The following is a 6,000-nucleotide window of genomic DNA, read 5'->3' on the forward strand; positions in this document are numbered from 1 at the left end:
TGACAGAGGAAGTGGAGGGGAAGCGATAAAGTCGATGAAAACCCGGCATAACAACAGTATGAGTAAGAGGAGGAAGAGCAGACAAAGGCAGAGCAGGAGCAAGGAAGAGCAGACAAAGGCAGAGGAGGAGCAAGAAACAGCACTCAAAGCCTAAAGGGGGGGGGGAGGCAGGAGGAAACAGGAGGAGGAGGAGGAGGAGGATGAAGAGGAGGAGGAGGTGCACAGGGGAGGATAAATGTGGAAAGAGGGAAAATGAGCAGAAACAAAGAGGAAGATGATAATGGAAAGAAGTGGAAGAGTAGGAACAGGAACAGGAGGAGGAGGAAGAAAAACGGGAAGAGGAGGAGAACGAAGAGGACTAAGGGAGGAGGAGGAAAAAGGGGAGGGGGAGGAGGAAGAGGAAAAAGGGGAGGGGGAGGAGGAAGAGGAAAAAGTGGAGGAGGAGGAGGAAGAGGAAAAAGGAGAGGAGGAAGAGGAAAAAGGAGAGGAGGAGGAGGAAAAAGGAGAGGAGGAGGAGGAAAAAGGGGAGGAGGAGGAAGAGGAAAAAGGGGAGGAGAAGGAAGAGGAAAAAGGGGAGGAGGAGGAAGAGGAAAGAAGGGAGGAGGAGGAAGAGGAAAAAGGGGAGGAGGAGGAGGAAGAGGAAAAGGGGGAGGAGGAGGAAGAGGAAAAAGGGGAGGAGGAGGAGGAAGAGGAAAAAGGGGAGGAGGAGGAGGAAGAGGAACACGGGGAGGAGGAGGAGGAAGAGGAAAAAGAGGGGGAGGAGGAGGAAGAGGAAAAAGGGGAGGAGGAGGAGGAAGAGGAAAAAGGGGAGGAGGAGGAGGAAGAGGAAAAAGGGGAGGAGGAGGAGGAAGAGGAAAAAGGGGAGGAGGAGGAGGAAGAGGAAAAAGGGGAGGAGGAGGAGGAAGAGGAAAAAGGGGGAGAGGAGGAGGAGGAGGAAGAGGAAAAAGGGGAGGGAGATGGACAGGGAGGAGTGAGAAATACCAAATACGAGGGAGAGAAAAAGCAGGAAGAAAATCATGAAAAGAGGAGCAAAGGAGGAGGAGGGAGGAAGGGAGGGAGAGGGAGAGAGAGAGAGAGAAGTAGGAGGAACAGGAAGAGGAAGAGAACGCGAAGATGAGGAGGAGCAGGAAACAGGAAAGAGGGGGAGGGGCAGGGGAAATAGGAGAGAAAGAAGAGAGGAAATAGGACTGAAGGAAGACGAGGAGGAGGAGGGAAACAGGAGAGGAGGAAGGGAAATAGAAGAGGAGGAGGGAAAATAACAGAGGAGGAGGAGGGAAAATAAGAGGAAGAGGAGGAGGAGGAGGAGGGAAAATGAGGAGGAAGAGGAGGAGGAGGAGGAGGGAAAATGAGAGGAGGAAGAGGAGGAGGAGGAGGGAAAACAGGAGAGAAGGAAGAGGAGGAGGGGAAATAGGAAAGGAGGAAAAGAAGGAGCAGGGGAAATAGGAGGAAGAGGAGGAGGAGGAGGAGGAAGAGGAGGAGAAGGAAAAATAGAAGAGGAGGAGGATACAGTAGGAGAGGATGAGGAGGAGAAACAGGAGGAGGAGGAAGATTGAGGAAGAGGAAGCAGAGCAGACAGATGGAGAAGGGAACAGGGAGGAGGAGAGGGAAGAGGATGAGGAAGAGAGATAAATAATAAAGAAGAGGAACAAGGAGGGAGGAGGGAAGAGGAAGGACGAGGGAAGAGGAAGGGGGAGGAGGGAAGAGGAATGAGGAGGAGGGAGAGGAAGGAGGGAAGAGGAATGAGGAGGGAGGAGGGAAGAGGAATGAGGAGGGAAGAGGAGGAGGAGGACGGAGGGAAGAGACTGGAAGGAAATGGAAGGAGGAGGAGGGAGGAGGGAAGAGGAAGGAGGAGGTGAGAAGAGGAAGGAGGTGGTGAGGGAGGAAGGAGAAGGAGAGGAAGGATTAGGAAGAAGGGAATGAGGAAGGAGGGAAGAGGAGGTAAGAGGAAGGAGGAGGGAAGGAGGAAGGAAGAGGAAGGACAAGGAAGAGAGGGAAGAGGAAGGAGGAGGAAGAAAGGGAAGAGGAAGGAGGAGGAGGAGGTACGAGAAAGGAGGAGGAGGAGGTAAGAGGAAGGAGGAGGGATGAGAGGAGGAGCAGGAGGAGGAGGGGAGAGACGAGGACGGAGGAGGGGAGAGAAGAGGAAGGATGAGGGGAAAGAAGAAGAGGAGAATGAGGAAAGAGGAAGAGGAAAGGGGGGAGGAGGAAGAAAGATAGGAGCAGGAGGGAAGAGTCGAGGAGGAGGAGGAGGAGGAGGAGGAGGAGGAGGAGGAGGAAGAGGAGGGAAGAGGAAGAGGAGCAGGAAGAAGGAAGGACAGGGAAGAGAAGCAGGAAGGAGGGAAGTGGAAGAGGAGCAGGAAGGACTGGGAAGAGAAGGAGAGAGAGGGAAGAGGAAGACGAGGAGGAGGAGGGAAAAGGAAGAAGTGCAGGAAGAGGAAGTGCAAGAGGGAGGTGGTGGAGGAGGTAAAGGATGCAGGATAGGGAAGAGGAGGAGAAGGGAGACGAGGAGAAACAAAGGAGGTGAAGAGACAAGATGAGAGGAGGGAGAGGAGGAGGAAACAGCAAGAGATGGAGGAGGGTAAGGAGAACATGGAGGAAAATGGAGGAAAGGGGACCAGGAAGAGGAGGAGGAGGAGGAGGAAGAAAGAAGCAGAGGGGGAGGAAAGACAAAAGGGAAGGATGGGAGAGAAGGGAAGAAGAGAAAAGAATAGCAAGAGGAGGAGGGAATGGAGGGAAGAGGAAAAAGAGGATGAGAGGAGGAGGGGGACCAGGAAGAGGAAGTGGAGGAAAATAATGAGGAAGCAGAGGAGGAAAGACAGGAGGGGAGGAGGAAACAGCAACAAGAGGAGGAGCAGGAGAGAGAGGACATGAAAAGGAGGAACAGGAAGAGGAGGGAGAAGAGGAAGGGGAGGGAGGAGGACGGAGGAGGGAGGAGGAGGAGCAGTAAAAGCAGCAGGAACAGCTGCAGGAAGAAGAACAGCTGCAGGAAGAGGAACAGCTGCAGGAAGAGGAACACAAAGACGAGGAAGAGGAAGACGAGCAGTAGGAAATGCAAGAGGCGGAGGAGGAGTAGAGTAGGAAGGAGGAGGAAGAGGATGAGGAGGAAGGAGGTGGAGGAAGAAGGAAGAGGAACAGGAAGGAGGGCGAGAGGCAAGAAGACATAGGAACAAGAAGAAAAGAAGGAGGAGGAGGAGGAAGAGGAGGAGAAGATAAGCAGCTGGAGGAGGAACACATTCTGTATTTCCGAATTTTGCTAGTAGAGAAGAAGTGCATGGATAGATAGCTAGATGGACAGATGGAGTAGACAGATAGACAGACAGACAGGTTCATATAGAAAGATTTTAGCCAATTTTTCTAGTCATTACAATCCAATACAGAGCCTTGGTGAGGTGGACAGACAGATAGATAGAGGCAGATAGATAGATAGGTAGACAGACACAAGTAGACAGACAGATAGGTAGATGGATAGATAGATTTTCAAGACTATACCATCATTACAATTCATTAAAGAGCCTTGAAGTGCAGAGATAGATAGGTAGACAGACACAGACAGAGATGGAGAGACAGATAAGGCTGACAGACAGACAGATATTCGCGGCCTTGAAGTTCATAGATAGACAGATAGAGATAGATGGACAGACAGATATAGATAGATAGATAGACAGATAGACAGTTTTGCTAAATTACAATCCAATAAAGCCTTGAAGTGCACAGATAGATAAAAGAATAGATAGATACAGAGATAGATAGACAGATTTTTCCGGCTATTCCATCATTACAATCCTGGCCTTGGCGACTGATTTAAGATTACAGTTTCTACAATTCTTAAGATCAATGCGGCGTCCACCCAGGAACCAAACCCTCCCCACGCCTTGCTGTGGTGAGGCAATGTCAGCTGCAAGGAGGCATCGGTCCACTGGAGGGATAGCTGCTTGCCTGTGGTTGACGGGTCTGCTTGGCTAGAGACTGGGACTGACCACCACCACCACCACAATCATCATCACCACCACCACCACAATCATCATCATCACCACCACCACCTCCATCCTCATCATCATCACCACCACCACCATCGTCACCACCACAACCACCACCATCACCATCATTATCACCACCACCACCACCAATCTCAACAACCTATGAAGCCTAAGCAACTACCAACAAGCGATTTATTAGTTCCAAGATGGTGGAACTCTATGGGGTGTATTAGTGTCAGGGATGTAATAAGTGTATGGTACTGGAGAGATAAGTAGATACACAGATAGATAGATAGACAGACAGATAGACAGTAGAGATAAGGTTGAAACAGAGGCGAATTTATGTGTGGAAATAGGATAAAGAGGATGTTGAAAGTTGTAAAGAAACTATGAGAGAGGCAGCAGAGGTAGTACGTGGTAAAGAAGATAAAGAGGATGTTGAAAGTTGTAAAGAAACTATGAGCGAGGCAGTAGTGGCAGTATGTGGTAAAGAAGTTTAGATAAAGAGGCTGTTGAAAGTTGTAAAGAAACTATGAGAGAGGCAGTAGTGACAGTATGTGGTAAAGAAATTTAGATAAAGAGGCTGTTGAAAGTTGTAAAGAAACTATGAGAGAGGCAGCAGAGGTAGTACGTGGTAAAGAAGTTTAGATAATGAGGCTGTTGAAAGTTGTAAAGATAGTATGAGAGAGGCAGTAGTGACAGTATGTGGTAATGAAGTAGTAAAGGTTGAAACAGAGGCGAATTTATGTGTGGAAATAAGATAAGGAGGATGTTGAAAGTTGTAAAGAAAGTATGAGAGAGGCAGCAGAGGCAGTATGTGGTAAAGAAGATAAAGAGGATGTTGAAAGTTGTAAAGAAACTATGAGAGAGGCAGTATATGGTGAAGAAGATAAAGAGGATGTTGAAAGTTGTAAAGAAACTATGAGAGAGGCAGTATGTGGTAAAGGAGTTCGTAAAAAGAGGACAGAAGAGGGATTATACTTGGCTTATATTGACGTAGGTGTAACTGAGGAGAAAAAGGGAGACATGAAAATGACAGAAGTGTAATCACCAAAATCAATCACTTATGAAAAAGTGTTAGGGAACTTCTGGAATTGACAATTATACCCTTTCTATCTCTCCATCTTCAATATTTTTCCCCTCACTATAGATTACCACTGATGCTAGTCACGAAGAAGTGCTATACTCTTTAACTTGGCCTAAAATTGCCATCTCTCCATCTTGAATACTGAATATGATGCTAGTCACAAAGAAGTGCTACTCTTTTTACTCTAACTTGGCCTAAAACTGCAATCTCTCCATCTTGAATACTGAATATGATGCTAGTCACAAAGAAGTGCTATACTCTCTTTACTCTAACTTGGCCTAAAATTGCCATCTCTCCATCTTGAATGAAGATTATGATGCTAGTCACAAAGAAGTGCTATACTCTCTTTAACTTGGCCTAAAATTGCCATCTCTCCATCTTGAATGAAGATTATGATGCTAGTCACAAAGAAGTGCAATACTCTCTTTAACTTGGCCTAAAATTGCCATCTCTCCATCTTGAATACTGAATATGATGCTAGTCACAAAGAAGTGCTACTCTCTCTTTAACTTGGCCTAAAATTGCCATCTCTCCACCTTGCATATTTCTGTAATTAAATTAACCCCAATGCTAATCACAAAGAAGTGCTACAGAGAGGATGCAGATCAATAAATACATAGGTCAGACTATTACCCAGTATCTATACATCCTTTCTTGACTGATTTATTCTTTATTACAATTACTGACTTACAAAACCTACTCAAATTTACCCCAATTCACCTAGATTGCACTGTAGTGAGTTAGGTTAGGGTAGGTAGGTTTGGTTGTTAATAAGATGGGCACTGGAGAGGTATATGAGAGAGGGCCAAGGATAAGATGGAGGGATGGAGTGGAGAGGTATATGAGAGAGGGGGGTGTGAGTTGGGAGCAGGGCAGTGAAATGCCGGGGGACAGGGTGACGTGGAGGCGATTTGTTTGTGGCCACCCCGTGCGGGATTA

This window comes from Coenobita brevimanus, chromosome 9 (genome assembly GCF_032717465.1).
Source record: "Coenobita brevimanus isolate Jiangsu-jjx chromosome 9, ASM3271746v2, whole genome shotgun sequence".
Taxonomy (NCBI): Eukaryota; Metazoa; Arthropoda; class Malacostraca; order Decapoda; family Coenobitidae; genus Coenobita; species Coenobita brevimanus.